The following is a 22,444-nucleotide window of genomic DNA, read 5'->3' as shown; positions in this document are numbered from 1 at the left end:
TATTAAGGACTCGTACTCGTTCTGGAAAAAAAAGTGTTATCGGTGCATCCCTAGTTTCACCTTAAGGGCAATGTGAAAAAATATTAAAAGAGGTGAAAATCCATATGATCTGTTATCGAAGGTAAAAAGAGAGTCCTCAATTCTGAACAGACCCTGAACAGAGAAGAAGTTACAGCAGCAATGGCAGATTTACCTACCAGCGCCCTCAGTGCCACACCCCCCTGTTTGACTAAGTAAAATTTTGAAATTAATTTCCCTGGTTTTCCCGGGATTCAAACCCTGTCCTCCTGCATCAGAGATCTTTGCATGACCTACTGAACTATTTGACCACATGTAACCCACGGCGCAAATTTACATGCCAAGCCTCTGCTGTCTCTTGTAAGGATGGTGGTGGTGGTGGTGGTGGAGGTGCATTACAGACTACACTAAAGTGTCATCATGAAGTGACAACCGTCTATTCAACCAGGTTTTGGGTCTGCATGAAAAAGAAAACACAGAAGGTATGGAATGTATTATTATATGGTGGGAAGTGTAGAAGTGCATGGGCTGAATATTAAGTATGTTGGAGTTGCTGTGGAACACAGTAAGTGATGGAGTGAATCACACACAGTTGTCAAACATAGGCCTAGACCTCTACTGTATCCTGTCCAACCTTATTAAAACCAACTCTGCTTTGGTTCAGAAAGTGGTCACATCAGTCAGGTTCAATTAGATTCATTTTATTACAGTTTTATGTGATTTCAAGCATTTACAAAATTAATTTGCTTCGCTTCGCCCCCTTGAACCTCCACCAGGGGTCCAACCCTGGACCCTACCATCCTCCTGTGCCCCCCCCCCCCGCCCCTTCCATTTTTCTGAGCAGTTACAACAAACTGTGACTTTTTAGACACATTGTCTTTAAAAACAAAAAACAATATTGTATAAATGATGCATAATTCCATCAAGACAAAATAACTTGTGTCTGCTCATTGCCTGTAATGCATTTTTCCCCCAAAATGAAGATGGAACTTTGCCCTTCTATTCTATGGTTATGTAGTTTATCAAAGAGTGAAGAGACAGAAGAAAGGAACAGGAGATGTCTTAATTTGATCAACAAAAACCCTAAGGTAAGACATCAGTCATGTTAACTCATTTAAAGGTTAACTCACTTTATTAACCCTGTAGGGATCTTTGGCCTATGCATTTCACCCATTCTAATACAAACACAGTATCTAGCATTAGCATTAGCAATTAGGAGGTTATTAGCAGTGAGTGGCCATTGGAGATGCAGAGAGACCAACTCCAAATCTGCATCTGTATCATGAGTGAGAGCGTTGACAGGAGAATTAATCTATGCATATTCAGTCTGTGTGTGGCCATGGTCAGTAATAAACCTCCTAAATTCTCCTTTGATATGTAATAACTAATAGGGGTGTAAGAAAATATTGGTTCTGCCATATATTGTGATATTTCATTTCATGATACTGTATCAATATTAAAAGTACTGTATCGATATTTTTAGGTATTTATTCAAATGCAGATACTGAGGAGCTTCATTTTAGTTTTTCTTTTTTGTTTATATTTTATTTATTATTATTTAACACAATTTTAGTAAATAATGATTATTTGAAGCAATTTTTACTATCTGAGAGAGGCAGATGTTAGTTCCTTTGTTGGCATCACGCAAAAATAATGTTATGATGTTAGTTCTGAACTAATAGAATATGAACATTTGAACAGGATCGTAAACTGTAATGTATGTAAAAAAGAATTTATGTTTTAACACAGGAAAATTTTGTCATATAGCATCAAATCCTGTTGTGATCAAACAAAAATGTGTGTAGTATTTGTGCACAATTTGGGTGTAATTCAATTCTTCAAGGAAATAATTAAAAAAAAGAAACAAACAAAAAATTGCCTTTTTAACAGTATCATGATATATCGTATTGTGATCTTAGTATTGGAATTTGTATCGTATCACCAGATTCTTGCCAATACACAGCCCTATTAACTAATGTGATCACTTGTATTGATCTGTGGGTCACTTTTAGCTTCAGAACGAAAAAAAAACCAAAACATGTGCTGTCAGACTTTCAACTTCCATCATACATAATATAAGCACTCATGCAGAGATGGAAATGAATGAATGTTAGATCAGTGAGTCTACCAGGCACCGCTAACATTCTCCTAAATTATAATTTCACTAGTTATAATCCAGTCTCCTGGGTCTTCACTCGTTCACCTTGCTGGTTACAGTTGTTAATGTAAGGTTGGACAGGAGCTGTTTTTGGAAGGGCCTTAGTAAAGGGTCACCAACTGGGTTTATGTTACCCTCAGAAATGAGAAAAATCTAAATTGCACAAGAGAAAACTGATAATGGAAACACCGAAATGTCAGAAAAACTGTCAAAGATCGCAAAAAACTTTTTACGCTCTCATGAGGTGGTTTTTGAGATGTTTGGATATAGAAGTATAGTGTAAAAGTGTAATGGAAACCCATGTAGTTGATTTGGTTCTGTTCATGTGGTCCTGGTGGTTTTGTCCTGTTCATGTGGTCCTGGTGGTTTTGTCCTGTTCATGTGGTCCCAGTGGTCCTGCTCAGTCCATTGGTCTCCCCTATGACCCTGTCCTCAGAACAGGTGGTTCTAGTTGGTTCTGTCCAATAGACACTGGCTTTAGTGGAGGAACTGCCTCCCCAGGGCAGGACAAGTCTGGGGACACCAGAGGGTCCAGAACATCACACAGTTCAGTAAACTGTACCCGGGTCACTGGGAAATTCTGGATCCCCAACTGGTCGGTGAATTCCTGCTGTCCAGTTGTGTCCCATAAATCCATAGTACGTGTCCATAAATGTGGACTTTTCCTTGGACTGATTCTACGTTCTGTTCTTCTGGAGTTAAAGACAGTCAGTGCAACAGCAGGAGATGAACCCACACTACAGTGGACACACCGAGGAGGTTTGGATCCAACTGAGGCAAACATCTGCCTTAACCCAGAACCAGAACCAGAAAACTACTAGACAGGATTGGTCCACAATGAACACATGTGGACAGACGGGACTGGACTAGAATCACAGCAGAAAGAAAACACTCTTCAATGGAAACACCGACAAGTTTGTCCAAAGTGTAGAAACTAATATAACTAATATAGCTAGTATAACTAATATAACTAATATAGCTAATATAACTAATATAACTAATATAGCTAATATAACTAATATAGCTAAAATAACTAATATAGCTAATATAACTAATATAGCTAAAATAACTAATGTAGCTAAAATACCTAATGTAACTAATATAGCTAATATAACTAATATAACTGATATAGCTAATATAACTGATATAGCTAATATAACTAATGTAGCTAAAATAACTGATGTAACTACTATAACTAATATAGCTAATAAAGCAAATATAACTAATATAGCTAATATAACTAATATCACTGATATTGCTAATATAGCTAAAATAACTAATATAGCTAATATAATTAATATCACTAATATAACTAATATAGCTAATATAACCAATATAGCTAATATAACCAATATAGCTAATATAGCTAATATAACTAATATCGCTAATATAACTAATATTGCTAATATAGTTAATATAACTAGTATAGCTAATATAAGTAATATATCCCAGCTCTGGCTCTGGCTTCATTTCCTGTACCAGTTACTCCAAACCTCTGAGAACGCAGGTGAACAGAGGGAGGAGGGACAAATGACCATTAAGTTTGATAGACATATCACCGTTCAATCATTCTGATTTGGCGCTTAAATGATTGGATGGTGTTTTTTCAGTCTTGTTCGTTGCATAGGCGACTACTTTTTAAAATTTTTGTGTTAGAGCATTTTTTAAATTGGTTGTGATCGGGGTGTGAAGGGGATTTTAAGCAATGTAGTAAAAAATGTTCCAAGAAAACATAAAAGTATGGACTGTCCTAGTTTAGATGAACATAAAATAAAAGTTGTGGGACATGAGAAGGAGCTTTCTTTTTTTTTTTTTTTTTTTTTTTACTATTTTAAAAGTACTTCTACTGCTATTCCAGGGGACAAATGACAGCTGTGGATTAATTCATCAACATTCAACACCGGGGGACCTTGACGTTAATGTGGTTGTTAATGTACCATTACTGGATTAACAAGTCTCCAAAGGACCAAAGACGTGGATCAATGTGAGTAAGTTACTGACTGCCTACTACAGTATATGTGCAGAATAAAGCCTGCGATGCAATCATCCATGCACAGATGGCATTTACATCCACTCTGAGTGTTTATTTTACACTTGAAGCGGTAGCTGGTGCTACTACTTTGAACTTATTTTCCATTAATGAAAATTTACAGAAACCCAATACACGCAAACAAAAATCCATGGTCTGGAAAGTAGTCAGGGACCATCAGGCTGCAAATACAGGAAATACTTGGACATATTGTGAATTTCTTCTTTACAATGTGTTTGTAGTACACTGTAAAACTGAGTACCAGACTGACAGACGGATGACAAGTTTTGTGTGTGTGTGTGTGTGTGTCTATTGAGTGACTGTTCACCTGATTATAATGTTAGTGTCACAACTTTAACCCTTTCATGCCTGACGTCCACATTTTTGGATACATAGTTGAAGCTCACTGTCCAATTGGTTCTAAAGGCAATATTCTCCAAACCACATGGGGGCAGTCTGTATTGGCCCTTTGCACGTTACATCACTCTCTGTTCGTGCCACAAACGAGCACCATGACGGACGTCGGAAGTGCCAGACTGTACACTGGACGGCAAACCGGCTAATATAGAATTTGATCTGAACGTTCTCGTTTTTGTTTGTTTTTAACCCTGCTTTACAGGTACAGTGTTCGCACACAACAGTTCCATCCTTTTTCATAGACACACATGGTTTCAGATGGTTCCAGACAGAACCTGGATCTGATGGACCTGATATTACAGATAGAGCAGGCTCTGTTTTTGTCGATAGCATATTAACTCCACCAAATGCTAGCTAGGTGGTAGACTGGGTTAACTACTATGAGCCACTCTGTTCCAGTGGCTGTCATCAGTACCTTCAGTATTAGCTCTGTTGTTGTAGTGTCTGCCTTTGTACCAGCTACACTATGTTATATGTCCTACTGTTATTGTCATTATGCTGTTCCATATGTTGTAGTGGTGGAACTGTACATATGACTGTGTGTAGATAGTAGAAAGGCAGACACTACAACAACAGAGGTAATACTGTAGGATACTTATGACACACACTAACATTATTACCCAGTGTTAGTTCATTAGAGCTGCTTTTGGTTCCAGTCTATTTGAGTTTGGATGCATGCTGGGGAAACATGTTAAAAACATACACAGCTAGTGTTAGCTGTATCTTTCCTTTACTGTTATGAGATACATTCCTCTGCCGTGAGCGCAGCACCATGACTCAGTAACCCAACCTGAACTGGTATCATCCAGACTTTAGTCTGCTTTTAGATCAGCACCTGTGTATGGGGACACTCCATTTAGAACAGAATGGAACAGATCGTGTGCTTTAAACTCCGGTAGACTGGAGGATTTTGCTAGATCTGTAAACACATCAGGAGGGAGAAGGTATGGGTCGGTAGCTAGCCCTGCTATCATTAGTTTCTCCAAATAGCGTTCTTTGTGCTGTCCAGTAAGGTGAGTCACTTCGCAGGACAACTCCAAAACTTTATTTTCAGTGCGGTTGCCATAATCCGTCGCTCATTCATTTGTTTGCTGTCACTTTTGTCGTCCACCATGACGCTGCACCGCTAGTCATGTGATAACTGTGACGTTGGTGCAAAGGGTCAGTAGACCTGAAGCAATAATAATAATAATGGATTGGGTTTATATAGCGCTTTTCTAGACACCCAAAGCGCTTTACATTATTGACCCATTATTCATTCGCTCTCACATTCACACTCTGGTGGTGGTAAACTACATCTGTATCCACAGCTGCCCTGGGGCAGGCTGACAGAAGCGTGGCTGCCAGTTTGTGCCTACAGCCCCTCCGACCACCACCAAACATTCATACACCAGTGGCAGGAGGCAGGAGGGGTGAAGTGTCTTGCCCAAGGACACAATGGACTGACTAGGACAGAGCGGGATTCGAACCGCCAACCCTTCGGTTATTGGATGACCTGCTCTACCACCTGAGCCACAGCCACAATACACTGACCAAAAGGATCATCTTAGTTGTAGAATGTGGACTGATCTGTGATCTCATCAAGTTCACCTCCTAAGACACAGCTACGGGTTTACTGTCCACGTTTGTGGACAAGAGTTTCACAGCTTTATACATAAAACAAACCTACAAACAAACAAAATAACTGTCCACTGTGAAGGACATTCCATAAAACTTTTGAAAAATGCATCTGAAAAAACTGTTGTATCGTGTTTCCTATATTGGCAATTATTTGATTAAAAAAAAAGCCAAAACTTGTACTTTCCTGGGTCTCAGGAGGTTAAATATCTTCGTAATAAGACTATATTTTATATATATATATATATATATATATATATATATATATATATATATATATATATATATATATATATATATATATACAGTACAGGCCAAAAGTTTGGACACACCTTCTCATTCTTCGCATTTTCTTTATTTTCATGACTATTTACATTGTAGATTCTCACTGAAGGCATCAAAACTATGAATGAACACATGTGGAATTATGTACTTAACAAAAAAGTGTGAAATAACTGAAAACATCTCTTATATTCTAGTTTCTTCAAAGTAGCCACCCTTAGCTCTGATGACTGCCTTGCACACCCTTGGCATTCTCTTGATGAGCATCAAGAGGTAGTCACCTGAAATGGTTTCCACTTCACAGGTGTCCCTCATCAGGGTTACTTAGTGGAATTTCTTGCCTTATTGATGGGGTTGGGACCATCAGTTGTGTTGTGCAGAAGTCAGGTTGATGCACAGCTGACAGCCCTATTGGACAACTGTTAGAATACATATTATGGCGAGAACCAAAATGCTAAGTAAAGACAAACGAGTGGCCATCATTACTTTAAGAAATGAAGGTCAGTCAGTCTAGAAAATTTCAAAAACTTTGAATGTGTCCCCAAGTGCAGTCGCAAAAACCATCAAGCGCTCCAACGAAACTGGCTCACATGAGGACCGCCCCAGGAATAGAAGACCAAGAGTCACCTCTGATGCTGAAGATAAGTTCATCTGAGTCACCAGCCTCAGAAATCGCAAATTAACAGCAGCTCAGATTAAAGACCAGATGAATACCACACAGAGCTCTAGCAGCAGACACATCTCTACAACAACTGTTAAGAGGAGACTGCGTGAATTAGGCCTTCATGGTCAAATAGCTGCTAGGAAACCACTGCTAAGGAGAGGCAACAAACAGAAGAGATTTATTTGGGCCAAGAAACCCAAGGAATGGACATTAGACCAGTGGAAATCTGTGCTTTGGTCTGATGAGTCCAAATTTGAGATCTTTGGATCCAACCGCCGTGTCTTTGTGCGACGCAGAAAAGGTGAACAGATGGATGCTACATGCCTGGTTCCCACCGTGAAGCATGGAGGGGGAGGTGTGATGGTGTGGGGGTGCTTTGCTGGTGACGCTGTTGGGGATTTATTCAAGATTAAAGGCAACCTGAATCAGCATGGCTGCCACAGCATCCTGAAGTGACATGCCATTCCATCCGGTTTGCGTTTAGTTGGACCATCATTTATGTTTCAACAGGACAATGACCCCAAACACACCTCCAGGCTGTGTGAGGGATATTTGACCAAGAAGGAGAGTGATGGAGTGCTGCGCCAGATGACCTGGCCTCCACAGTCACCGGACCTGAACCCAATCGAGATGGTTTGGGGTGAGCTGGACCGCAGAGTGAAGGCAAAAGGGCCAACAAGTGCTAAGCATCTCTGGGAACTTCTTCAACACTGTTAGGAAACCATTTCAGGTGACTACCTCTTGGTGCTCATCAAGAGAATGCCAAGAGTGTGCAAAACAGTCATCAGAGCTAAGGGTGGCTACTTTGAAGAAACTAGAATATAAGAGATGTTTTCAGTTATTTCACACTTTTTTGTTAAGTACATAATTCCACATGTGTTCATTCATAGTTTTGATGCCTTCAGTGAGAATCTACAATGAAAATAGTCATGAAAATAAAGAAAATGCAAAGAATGAGAAGGTGTGTCCAAACTTTTGGCCTGTACTGTATATATATATATATATATATATATATATATATATATATATATATATATATATATATATATATTTAAAAGGCATTTCAACTTTAGCCTAATTTTAAGTAATAAAATCAGTGCAAAAAAAAAAAAAAAAAAAATCTAGATTTTTTTTTTCCTAATTAATGTATGAAAGGGTTAAGCTGCTTTTTTTTTAAATACACAATTTTATGAAACTGCATGAAAATAAAGTTTAAAGAAAGGCTCCAAAGCTGCTTTTGTGATGTTCAGTTTCCTGTATTTCCCCCTCATGACAACAGCTGTTGTTACTTGATAAAAGACTGACTAGAAAGACGCTAAACCACTCAAACCAGAGGCATTCTGGCTGAGTTTTCTATGGAGGAAATCTTCCCCTGCATTCCGCCTGCATTATACACCAGCAAATACCCAGTTCAGACTGGAGCTGGTCAGAGTTCCACTTCTGTTTATGCTTCAACTCTGACACAAAGATATTAAACCCAGCTGTTTCTGTCTGTGTTTGTAAGTTATCAGTCCGGTTCTGACTTCAACAAACTGAGGGTCCGACCCAAAATAGATCAAAGAACCTTTTGTATTGTATAATTTATGAAGTGCATTCCATACGCATCATTTCTTGATCATTTTTTTCATTTTTGGTTAATTTTGCTGATTAAATGCTAATTTTATTATTCTGATTTAATGTTATTCACAGCATTAAATGTTCATTCTTATACATTAAAGTTATTCCTCATACATTCTTTACATTTAAAATCAACCCATGCTGCCATGTCTGATCCTGAAAACTGCTCTACAGTCAGAAAAAGGCTGAGATGAAGGTGATCAGTCTGAATGGACCCTTATGTGGAACTACCTGAGGCTCTGACTGGGTTAGTTGGCCTTTCTCTACTGGTTTTACCACCAGTATGGGTCCACCTCACAATCAGTATCCATTTACATGATCACTATATTCAGATTTCTTTTTTTTTGCTGCCATGCAATCTTCTCTTACTTGGAAATACAGCCCTACAGTTCTCTTACACCAGCAGGACTTTCCAGACAAAAAAAAGCAATTCTGCAGCTTGTGTCGTTGTGTCACTGTGATATTATTATGAGGTGGGACGGTACAGGTAGCCCACGGTACCGTCTGTACCTCTTTTAGTTTTTGGGCCACGGTTCCAGGATGTGTTTTGAGTGTAAAGAGAACTGAGTTTTTTTCTCCAAAATTATATTTTTATTTTGTTTGTCAGCAAAAACTGAATTTCATAGTAGGAACAAATTATATTAGTGTACTGAATAAAATAACTTTTATTCCTTGACTACTTGTATACAATCGTATAACATTTTAAAACATATAGAAGTAAACAAAAAGCACTTAAAAATATGTTGAAGTGGCTCCGAGCCTTGACTGCTGGTACATGAGGTAACAGTTCCAAAAGCAAAAGTGCACTTTATCTGACAAACATAAAATCTGAAATAGCTTGTGCTTTGAACAAACAACAGAACAAAATCCTATTTCAGTAAATACTTCATTCAGGAATCAGGAGGTAAAGTGCAATGCTATTTATTCATCTGCTATTGAAAGACTGTTCTGTAAGAAGATGACACTGTCTGGTACCAGGTGGGGGTGGTTTGTACTGATACTGTCCCCCCCAGTGGAGAAAAGTCTGTCACTTCTGTTCCTGGGACACAGAAGTGGCCTCCTATCAGGATGCTTCTGCTGGAGATGCTTGCTCATATTGCTTGTGTTTCCTTTTGGGTATGGGACATGTTTCAGACAACGTTTGCAGATGGTGACATTTCTGTTTTCACTCCCTCGTTGTTGTACTCGACAGCAAAACTGAAATTATCCCATACTGGAGATTTGAATGAAGCTGGTACATCTTCAAACTTCTGTTTCAACTCTGCTAGTCTGCCATTTCTCTCTCTCTCTCTCTCTCTCTCTCTCTCTCTCTCTCTCTCTCTCTCTCTCTGTGAGCTACAACCAGTTCCAGTGAGGAGAGTGTGTGGGTGGAGGCACAACAGTGATTGGACATTAAGTTGCGGGGGCGGGCTTTCGCCTGCCTGTACAGACACACATTCAGTGGTCTGTAAAGCAGTAAATAAAACACCAATGCAAAATCAATAACAAAACTGAAAACCCGGGGGCCAGAAGGGCAGACTGTCCCATGCAGGGTGGACTGAACAGTTCGGTATTCCCCCAAGTACTGTTGCATCCCTAGATATTATAGTACATTTTTTTGTTCACGCCAGCAAACAAATGAAATGATCAAGGCAGCCATTTTGCAAGCAAAGTCTGTGCCCTTGTGTAACTCCAATTTTTTTAAATAGCGTGATAAAAGGTTTCAGTTTTACCCATCAGAAAATGGACCAGATTCAGTAGAACTAGTGTGTTGACCCATTGGGCTGCACAGGTTCTAGATGTGGTCGTTTTTATGCTGTTGTGTGTTTGCTGTACCGCATTTGTCCAGCAGTCACCGCCGAAGCTTTCTGGCCATAGCAACCTGATTATAAGGATATTGTATTCAAAATTATTGATATCTGACAAAATATTTGTCCAATCAACTTTCTGTTTTCACTAGTCTGTTCATTGACCAAAAAAAGTATAAGTATGACAAACTGCAGCAGTCAGCTCTGGACACACACACACTAGACTTAATTATAATAATGGATTAGATTTATATAGCACTTTTTTGGTCACTCAGAGCGCTTTACATTATCGAGCCATTATTCATTCACATTCCCCCTCTGGTGGTGGTAAACTACATTTGTATCCACAGCTGCCCTGGGGCAGACTGACAGAAGTGTGGCCAATTCCCTCCGACCACCACCGAACATTCATATACCAGTGTGAGTGACATTGGAGAGTGAAGTGTCCTTGCCTAAGGGCACTACGGCACATGACTGGAACGGGATTCGAACCGCCAACCCTTTGGTTATCGGACGACATGCTCTACCTCCTGAGCCATGATACAAGCCTGTGATACAAGCACCAAACTTGGCCCAAATACTCCTTGTGGGTTACTTTTTAGTAAAAATATGCTGGCCACCTGACTAGGACAGAGCGGGATTCGAACCGCCAACCCATCTATTATTTGACGACCTGCTCTACCATCTGAGCCATGGACAACTTCTACAATATAGATGTGACTGAAAGACAGGGAACCCCTATTAGAAGTGGTACTACTGATTTATTTGTATTTATGCTAACTGCATGGTAGAAGTTTGTTTTAAAACAATACTAAAAGTAAAACCCTATATCGTGAAATGACTGGGAAGGCTGAGGAGGCTTTTCAAACAGGAAGTGGTGAGTTAAGCTGTTTTTACTCATAAAGTGCAGACTTTTCCATATTAGTTGATTTTAATGTGTGTTGTCACCAGCATTGATGGGTTTCATTACAACTGAGTCACTTGATTCTGTTTACAGCTCAAAAAGCACATTTTAGTGTTTAGTATCACTTTACAGAGACATAGAAATGCTATATGTGGATCTGTGGGGATGTTGTGACAATGCATGGTAATGTTCACGAGCATCAGGTCCAAAGGAGATGCTACGTTTCTCTTCCAGGAACCACTGGTTTAGTCGACTCCTGTGTTCAGAGGTGGGAAAAGTTCACACATCCTTTACGCCTGTAGACGCTCCAGTACTCGTGTAAAAAATACAAGCTTTTGACACATACTCAGAGTAAAAGTGAAAAGAATTTCTACATTTCTAGTGGCTGTTCCTGTTTTTGGCTGCTGAACCTCACATCATCCATGTTGGTGTTAGTCCTTCTGCTTTTGACGTCTCATTAATAGACCGAACCTTTTCTCTACAGTCAAGTGTCTGTGTTTGGAGGTCTTCTACATCTGTCATGCATGATCTGCACACAGAGGGAATGTGATTACAAAAGTAATGTTCTGAAAAGGTAAAGGGTAGAAAAACTGAAATGTGTTTACATGAAGGTAGTAAAAGTAAAACGGCAGGAAAAAATAAGCACAAGTAAAATACCTGAAAACTCATCAGCACAGTAAGTATAGTATTCCCACTGGTTGTAGAGGTATTGTACCAGAAACGGTCCTCCGCTAAGGATTTAACCTCAGGGACACAACTACTGGTCCGGTACTTTGCAGGGTACCCTTAACCCTTTAGAGTTCACCCATAGAAATACTCTGAAATTTAAAATTCCAGCCTTAGTGTGTTATTGGAGGACATAACAAGACTTTATTACTTTTGTAATTTTTAGCTTTGATATAGAAAATCAAGTTAAAGGTGCAGTATGTAGGTATTATGTTTAAAGTAATTCTAAAATGGCCTTGACTGTCACCAGACATTAAGGAATCATGTTCATTTCAAATACTGATCTCACTGACAGCAGTAGTCCAACCAGAATATTTACATTTGAAAAACTCAGTGTCAGCCCGGAATGATGTTCATGTTGTCATTGTGTGTTTTGGTCTGAGGCTCCGCCCATCACCTGTCTGCCAATCACAGAGTCAGTAGCCTTTCAACATCCAGGTTGTCAGTTCCACTGAGCTGCAGCCGGAACATTTCTGATCATAAATGTCTGACGTTAATAAACCTCAAAGGACTCTTATTATTCCCAAATACGTCATGACAAAGTGAGAAACAAAACAACGATATGTATAGGAGATGATTTAGAAACATGGAGACGGATGGACGGCTCTGCCTTAGACTGACCACCATAAGAACCACTGAGAGCCGGGGCCGCGGTCTCTTCACCTGTACCCAGACCAGCGGTGTGTTCTCCTGGGGCTGGGCTGCGGTCTCTTCTCCTGGCCCTGGTGAACAGACTGGGTACTGGTGAACAGACCGGGTACTGGTGTAGGACTTGTCTCTTGCCATGGTAGCTCCTTGTAGTCCAGTGTTTTCTGTGGAAGTGACCTCTTCATGTAGTGGTGGGTAATCTGAAAGGGGGGTTGGAGGTCGTTCGGTTTCTTATAATACTATGGGGGGGGGTGCGGTAGTGATCTGTGCCGCTTGTGCTTCGCAGAAGTAAATGTGAAACTTAAACTTTCATTTGAGTGGCCAGGACGTTTGTCCTGTTCTATTATATATTATAATTATGTAGAATAAGTCTGGTGATGATTTTTTTGTATGAAATTTATGGTGTGGTGGCAAGGGTTAGTGGAAATGCTAGTAGTAGATGCTCATGCTGGATCTGGCAACCCCTAGTCTGGGGGGAGGCGGAGAGGATACCACGCTCTACAGCATTTTGAATGTGACTGCAGTACCAGTTTTGGTCACAGTCCTACATACGGCACCTTTAACAGAAATTACCATATTTGGTTCTTTGGCCATAAGTGCCAAAAAAAAAAAAAAAGAAAAACAAAACAATAAGTAAATATAAAAGATACAAGAAAAACACATGCAAGGTGAAAGGAACATATATTTTGTCCCATTAGACCCCCATGTGTGCTGGTCCAGACCCCTGTCCACATCCACATGATCCCTTTGAACATCATTCCTTACATTAGTTCCATGACTTTGAACTACTGACGTTTTTAGCTCAATAGTTCTTACTTTTTTCTATCGCTGGTTTGCAATAGCACAATTAGCCTATTTATTTATTAATATTATTTATTCTTCTTGCTCTTTTTTTCTTTTCTCTCTTTCTTCTTCTCTCCTTCTGTTTCTTTCTTCTATATCTTATTCTTGCTCTAGTCTGTAAAGTTAGAGTATTTTTAGAGTGTAAACCCCGTCTTATGTAATTGGCTAAAGCTGTTCAGTCTGAGCAGACTTTTCTGTATCTGTCATGTGTAACGCTTTTCTCCCAGTACATTTGGACTTTGTAATCTAAGTGATGTTTATGTTAGTTGTTTGTCCAGGACAACAGATGGAAATTAGCTTCACTGCTAAATCTGGTGCATGCATCTTGTTCTTTGGAACTAATGCCAATACACACTGTCCTGTAACTAAATAAATAAATACAAATAAATACAAATACTTCATGGAACCGAACAAAGCAGGTCCACTCACTGTTCATGCAGAGGTGGACCTTACAGACCCTGGAGACCACATTGGACCTTACAGACCCTGGAGACCACATTGGACCTTACAGACCCAGGAGACCACATTGGACCTTACAGACCCAGGAGACCACATTAGACCTCAGATTGGGGACTCACTGTCTTCACTGGAACTGTTTTATAATGTATGTGGAAATGACCAGAAATAGTCACTTGCCTGATAAAGGACCAATAGGCATCCAAACCATATAGTATGTGTTCTCCAACATCTGCTAGTTCAGTATAAGGTGTTGCTGACAGGTGATAGGTGCTCTGTGGATCCTTGACAGTCATATTAAACAGGTGTTTGACACACTGGTGCAGCTTGCTCAGCGTTGTCACTTGAGTGATATATAAATGTTGGATGGAAGGTGAGAAAAGCCGCCTGTTGGCAGAAACCACTTAACTACTACTTGCTGCACCATGATAAATCATCTCTGGCACCTGACTTTGGCACTTTTTACTTGTGTCATTGTAAAGTTTTTCAAGGCAATCAGGGCAGATTATAATACTTATGTCTCTGATAGCATACTTGTGTGTGTCTTTGCAACACACGTCTTGGTGTGTGTTTTTTCAGACTGATTTTCTACGTCTGAGGCAGCGCAGCCACAGTGGAGCTTGTTGGGCTAAGTGTGACTTTGAAGCTGTGTAATTAAGGTACAAATCTTGCATAGTTCCCCTTTAAAGCAATCACAGCAAAGTAATAGAGGGTCTGCACGTGATGTCACCACTAGCGGAAGTCACAGCGGTTCCGCCCACTGAGTGGCAGAAAGAGGGAGATGAGTGACAGCGTTGGCTTCAATACTGTCTAAACTTAAAAACAGTATTTAATAAAAAATGGGGCAGAGCTGTTGTATGACTGATTGTATGAACAGGTTTGAAAAGCAGAGAGAGCTATCGTTTTACAGACACCGAAAGACAAAGAAAAGAGAAGTAGATGGATCCACAAATCCAGGAAACCAAACCTAGATCTGTGGATCCTGTTTGGTGTCAGCTAACATTATTTTATGCTGTATTTTTGGGTCAAATCAGACCTTAAATAACGTATTGTTTTTGCTAACCTTACTTCTTAGTGCAGCTCTTGGTTTCATGATCAGATCTTTTGTGGTTTTTGTCTTCATTTTGTGATTCTGAACCTTGTGCTCCTACATGATTAGTAAACTAACTGAAACTGAGGCTAACCCAGTTTTTCAAATACGGGGAACTGGAGAGTAAAGCTACAACGGAGTATTAGGGCCATATAAGAAAATAAAAACACTTGTCACTATGAGTATAAAGTCATAAAATATCGATATAAAACCCGTAATTTTATGAAAATAAAGTCAAATATAAAAAGAATCAAAATGCTATGAGAATAAAGTCGTAGTTATAAAAAAAAAGTCATAATTTAACAAAAATGTCATTCGTTTATGAGATTGGTTGTCATATTCCGACAATAAAGCCATAATATTACGAGAATAATGTCATAATTTAAAAACAGGTGATAAAAATCTCCTAATTTCCCAGAATCCAGTGGTGCCCTGCTGGTCCACAGCAGTAGTATCTGTGTTGGATAAAGTACTGGATCTGAACTAGACTCAGTAAATCTCCTCAGTCCCAGTAGATCATGCATATATTCACTGGGGTCAGTCCACGGTCTACTGGAAATGCACTGTGGATCAGCTGGTTCTGGGCCCTAGTTTTGGACCCTGGTTGTCAGTGATGATGAAACCATGTGTATTTGTTTCAGGTAAAACAGCGCTGATCCCCTCCACCCTGGATGTCAGGATCCTCCATTTGTGTCCACATGTCAGTGTTCATGGACCACTTGTTCTTTGGTAGCTCGTACAGATCCATGTCCAGTCCAGTTTTCCTTCATTTAATTTCATATTTCACATTTTCCCGCTCTGGCTGTGTTTACTGCTGTACTCCGTCATGTTGAGCAGGTTGGTTTAAGACACTCAGTCTGACTAAGAGGGGCGGGGGTGACGTATGTGCATACCCTCTATAGTGATTAGTGGTGGGCGGATTGATCCAAATATCATAGTATCGATACCAAGTCGGTATGGGTATCAGATCGATACTAGAGTGGTGAGATCGATACTTTAGTTTCAGTTTTTCTCTTGTACACATTGCTGTGGTTTCGTCAAAGAGGCGACACCCAGGTCATCGGATTCACCGCTTCTGTCTTAGTGCGGAGCAGACGCACTTTGCTTCTCCTCCCCCCTCTTGTTTTTTGATATTGGGCCGTCATGTGACTCAGCAGTGCAAAACAAACAAGCACGCCGCCTGCTCAGGTGGCCCCGCCCACCAGCACATGCACAACGCATGCACAAACTGAGACAAAGAGCAGAAGAATGGAATGGAAGAGCAGCAACATGTGGTGGTATTTTATTTTCAGGCCGAAAATGAGACAACAGCAAGATGAATACTTAGTAAAAAGGCTATAAAGGTACAGATAATTTAGATTTAATTTTTGTGTTGAAGTTTCTGAACGCTACCTGAAAAAAATAATTTGTTTTGATTTGATTTCCAGTGATCATTTTGCGCACTTTGTTAATTTAAGGAAAAATTCCAAACATGACAATGTATGGGGAAAAATGGTTTTGTTACTTTGTTCTTTTTGATAGTTTGTTTTAGTGTAAATACAGGAAAATTACATGAACATTTTTACAGTTACAACAAACATTTTTGAGTCGTCATTATTTATAGGTTATTGTGATATGATTTTATCTGGCCTGACCCACTTGAGACTGCATTAGTCTGAAATGGAACCTGAACTAAAATGATTCAGTGTAATTTTTGCATTTCACAAATTCATCCCATGGGCCTGATTTGGCCCTCGGGCCGCATGTTTGACACCGCTGATGTAGAAGATGACAGTGTTTCCATGTTCACTACGGAGCCTCTGAACATCATATCTGATGACAAACTATATTTCACACCAATTATTGACATGTATTGATAGGATTAGTGGATCAACATGTATTAAACAGTTTAGAGAGAGCAGCCATGACGGCAGACCTGAGGGAAAATGCCAAACAGTGCTGCAGATCAAGGCACATATTTCAGAACGTCTAAAAATGCTTAGTAGATGCAAAATTAATAGTGTCTTATTTCTTTCACATGGTGACACAATCATTTATTACGCTACTTCTCATTAACAGTGTGTCAAATGAAGTTGACTGCTAGAGCACATTTGTAGCTTTGTCACATCTCAACTATTGTGTTGCCTTGTCACAATTTTTAAATGACGTGCATATTGTATCATGGCTGTTCTATCATTTTGCATTTGAAATATTTATCGAGACAATTGAAGTGATAAACAGAAACCTGTGGTGAATGGCATTAGCCACCAAAGGAGCAGCACTAAAAGTTACCCTTTAACTCTGTTCTCTGATTAATGATGTAGTAACTCATTTATGGAATAGACAAAAACAAAGCAGCTTCGAAGCCTTTTACACCATCTAATGGACCGTACAAAAAAAAACAAAAAACAAACAAAAAAAAAAACACTGTAATTTTTGGCTGGTATCCCAAATCGAACACATGATGTTATGGATGTGATGAAATCAGAATCATAAGTGCAGTCCTTCAACAATGGTCACTTAGGCTCAGTTTCCTGTTACAGGTAATTGATGGAAGTCTGAGAAAGAAAATGCCATTTGGTCTGAAAACCTTTTAGGCAAGAAAGTAATTACTTTTCAAAGGTTTTTAAAACATATCTCTGCGTGTGTTTTGTGAGCTAAAACTCATCCCATTTGTGAGCTGAGCTGCTTAATTACTGGAAGATGAACTCAGGTGTCACGCTGAGTGAAAATGTTCTGTCTGTCAGGCTTTTTCCTGGTTTTTTGTTGAGTTTTTAAATGCAAACACACACACACACACACACAGGTTAAACTCAAAGAGCAGACAGACGCTCTGTTGTGGAGGACACAGTGAATAAGACGCAGGCCCATGAACCCGTTCATTACCTCACATTCTCACTCAGCTCAGACCATACAGACCGTTGGCCAGTGTCAGGAATTTTTACTTTCTTAAAATACTGAAAAATACCTAAATGGCAAAACTGTGATTATTTCTTTCTTCTCCATGAATCGTCTCCTTACCATGGTGAAGGAGTTTGAAAGCCATAAAGACCCTTGGAACTATGTTGTCGGGGGCAGTTTACCTCTGGTAGGGTCTCCCATGGCAGACTGGCATCAGGGTCTTCTGAACCGGTCTTCGTCTGGCCCTTTGCCTAGAACCAAAGAAAAACAACACAGAGGGTTACCAGGGCCCCACCCTGGAGCCAGGCCTGGGGCCTGTGGGCAAGTGCCTGGTGAACAGGCCTTCGCCCATGGGGTCTGGCCAGGCCCAGCCCGAACCAGAGACATGGGCTCATCACCCTGTGGGCCCACCACCCGCAAGGGGAAGCAGAAGGACCCGGTGGATTGTGGATCAGACAGCAGACCAAGGTGAGGACCTTGGCGGTCCGATCCTCGGTTATGAAAACTGGCTTTTGGAACATGGAACGTCACCTCTTTGGAGGAGAAGGAGCAGGAACTTGTGGAGGAGGTTGAGCATTACTGTCTCATGTGTCTTGTGGATTTGGAGAAGGCTTACAACCGTGTCCCCAGAGGCATCCTGTGGGGGGTGCTCCAGAAGCACAGGGTGGATGGCCCCTTGTTAGCGGCCATTCAGTCCTTGAACTGAAGGAATGCGAGCCTGGTCCTGGTAGCTGGTAGTAAGTTGGACCTGGTTCTGGTGAGGGTTGGACTCTGCCAGGGCTACGCTTTGGCACTGGTTCTGTTCAGAACTTTTATGGGCAGAATTGGAGGGTGGTGGGAGGATCTTGTCTCTGTTTTTTGTGGATGATGTGGTTCTCTTAGCTTCACTGAGCAGTGACCTCCTGGTCTCACTGGGGCGGTTCACACGTGACACAAGTGTGAAGCAGCTGGGATGAAGATCAGCATGTCCAGGTCTGAGGCCATGGTCCTCAGCTCAAAAAGGGTGGGGTGCCCTCTCCGGTTGGGGGGGGGGGTGTTGAAGTATCTTGGGATCTTGTTCATGAGTGAGGGTAGGATGGAGTGGGAGATCCCCAGGCGGATTGAGGCGGCATCTGCAGTGATGCGGACGCTAAACCTATTTTTAGTGAATATGAAGGTAAGCCAAAGCTCTCCATTTACCGGTCGATCTACGTTCAGACCCTCACCTATGGTCATGAGCTCTGGGTAATGACCGAAAGATTCAGGTTGTGAATACAAGCAACCGAAATGAGTTTCCTCGGTAGGCAGGCTCAGCCTTCGAGATACGGGGGGGGGCTTGGACATCTGGGAACAGAGGAGCCAGTAGAGGTGGTTCATCTAGTGAGGATGCCCCCTGGACGCCTCCTTGGGGAGGTGTTTTGAGCATGTCCATCTAGGAGGAGACCTCAGGGACGACCCAGGACACGCTGTGGGCTGGGAACGCCTTGGAATTCCCCCGGAGGAGCTGGGGAGGGGGTGGTCTGGGCTCCTCTGCTGAGGCTGCTGCCCCCGCCACCTGGACCCGGATAAGAGGGAAAAGATGGTATGGTAGAGAGATTATTTCTTGCAAAAAAGGAAAAGAAAAAAAAGTAACTTGTTAGCTTCTTGAAATTAAGTATTATTATTTCTCCGGTCATATTTGGCACACAGTTTTAGTAACAGGGTGCTTGCGCAGGTCTTGAAAAGTCTGGAATTTTATGTGAAAGACTTAATAAAGTATGGAAAAAAGCTTTTCATAGTTGAATTTTAGAGTATGGTCAAAGGCACATAATATAAGATAAGAAATACATGAGGAAAGCATCTAAAAAACTGGATCTGATTTGACTAACAGGCCGGTGCTGGAATGATTCTAGTGAAATGTGTTTGTGTGATATCCACTTCTGTGATTGTCATGTTTTGAAAATGTTTCGGTCATTAAATCATAATTTACTGCAAATTATGCATTCACTCATACATTTATTAAAATGAACTTTTCTACCACACACAAGTACAATTTCAACCAAAAAAGTAGGAACACAAGTATAAAAGTACATAAAGTCAAGGTCTGGGGGAAAAAAAAATAAATAAAAAAAAAAATCAGCAGTTTTAAAGAATTTGAAGAATCTGGAATTTTTATTTGGATAAAGAGCAAACACCCTGTAAAAAAGAAAGATCAATTTTGTATTGTGTTTTGTCTTCAGTTCATGTTATGAGAAAACAATAGGTTAAAATCATAAATTGTCTGTAACACTGAAAAAATCTCAGTTTAATTTTTTTGGCCTGCAATGAATGTACTATCAATTTTGATGCATGAGGTAGTACAAAAGATGTGGAGACAATGCCATGGTTCTATTTCAGGTAGGCTGAGGCATAACAACTTGTTTAAGGTTAGAACACGGCTGGGGTTAGGAGATAAGAGTCAGGGGGAGGCCTAAAATAAGACAGATGAAGGGAGGAAAAAGCAAACTTAAATACTGCATGAACCAGGACAAACCCTGCTCTGTGTTTAACCCTTAAACACCCAGTGCTACTTCTGGGGCAGCTCCCAAATGATTTTTTATTGTAGATTTAACCTTTCTGAAGCAATTTATCACTATTTACTACAATATTATCCAGTATATTTTTGCATTTTTCACTGTGAATCATGTATTTTCCTATATTTAATTTTCTATATCTAATATAGATGTTCATGAAAAGTCAGAGTAAATTCAAAGGTTATTCTATCAAAACAGAAAAATTAAGAAAAAGAGACTCAGTCCAATCTGTCATTAACTGAACATAAACCCAGTGTGTCCATCCACTGTCATTCATCTAACTTAGGGATGTAACAATTACCGCAGGGTCTGTCAAACTCATTTTAGTTCAGGGGCCACATTCAGTTAAATTTGATCTGAAGTGGGCCAAAGCAGTAAAATAATAACATAATAATATATAAATAATGTCAACTCCAATCTTTTACCTATGTTTAAGAGCAAAAAAAGTAAATTTACATTATGAACAGATTTAAATCTACAAAGTATCCTTTCAAAAGATGTGAATAACATAAACAAACTGAAAAAATGAGTGTAATTTTAACACTATTCTGCCTCAGTTTATCATTTACACATGAACATTATAATTGACAGATCACAGTGGATCTACAAACACACAATTATTTAGTAACAGGTGGAATCTTGTTAAAAGTGTACTTACTTCCCTTAAGACATTTCAGGTTGTTCATATTTGTTCAGGTTATTCACATTTTTTGCAAAATTATACTTTGTTTTAGTGTAAATACATGAAAATATTTACATTTACAAAGAGAACCATTTGGAGTTGTCATTATTTATATGTTATTATGATAGTATTTTACTGATTTGACCCACTTGAGATTGAATTGGTCTGAATGTGGAACCTGAACTAAAATGATCGTTAATATCTTAAGTGTAATTTTTGCATTTCACAAATTCATCCCAAGGGCCGGACTGGACCCTTTGGCGGGCCGGATGTAGCCCCGGGCCGCATGTTTGACACCTGTGGATTACCGGTATAATGATAAACTGCAGTAAAATTCTCAATGGTTAGTATTACCATTTAAATTGTAATTATCATGATAACTGTGTTTGATTACACTGGGTTACAAAAAAATGTTTTTTGCAAGTTGTCTAGGTTTTTTCAACTGAATTAGGACCATGTTGCACCGCTAAATCCAAAATGACATCTGTTTTTCTCAATCAGGTCAGGTTTTTTTGCTAATTTGATTTTGAAAAATTTGATCTTCTCACAAAATTGATTACATTTTTGTGACTTTATCAGTTGATTTTTTATATAGTTCTCACACAAAATAGGTTTTAAGAGAAAAAAAAAATCATTTTATCACTTGATTCCTGTTAGGTACAATGGTGTATCCACTGCAGATGTAGCAGAATACGTCAGGCTTATTTTTGCAAGATCTTCTAGTCGAAGCCATTTCATTCACCTGTAATATTAAAAAAAACATTAATCATAAATTGGCAAAAGTAAAATCTTCAGAACTCGTTTATTGCAAGAAATATGAAAGAATTTTGTATCATATGATGTGAAAATGTCCATAAATGTAAGCAAAAATGTTAAAAAGCCAATATGTAGCATAGTTCAGAAAGTTGACCTGATTGAGCAAAATTAATGTGATTTTTGGATTCAGCACACCAGAATTATCCTAAATCAGCTCAGAAAACTTAATAAATTTGTTGTTGACCAGTGATATCTATCTATCTATCTATCTATCTATCTATCTATCTATCTATCTATCTATCTATCTATCTATCTATCTATCTATCTATCTATCTGAAA

The sequence above is a fragment of the Sphaeramia orbicularis genome, chromosome 4 (genome assembly GCF_902148855.1).
Source record: "Sphaeramia orbicularis chromosome 4, fSphaOr1.1, whole genome shotgun sequence".
Classification (NCBI taxonomy): Eukaryota; Metazoa; Chordata; class Actinopteri; order Kurtiformes; family Apogonidae; genus Sphaeramia; species Sphaeramia orbicularis.
Note: the sequence above shows the minus strand (reverse complement) of the source record.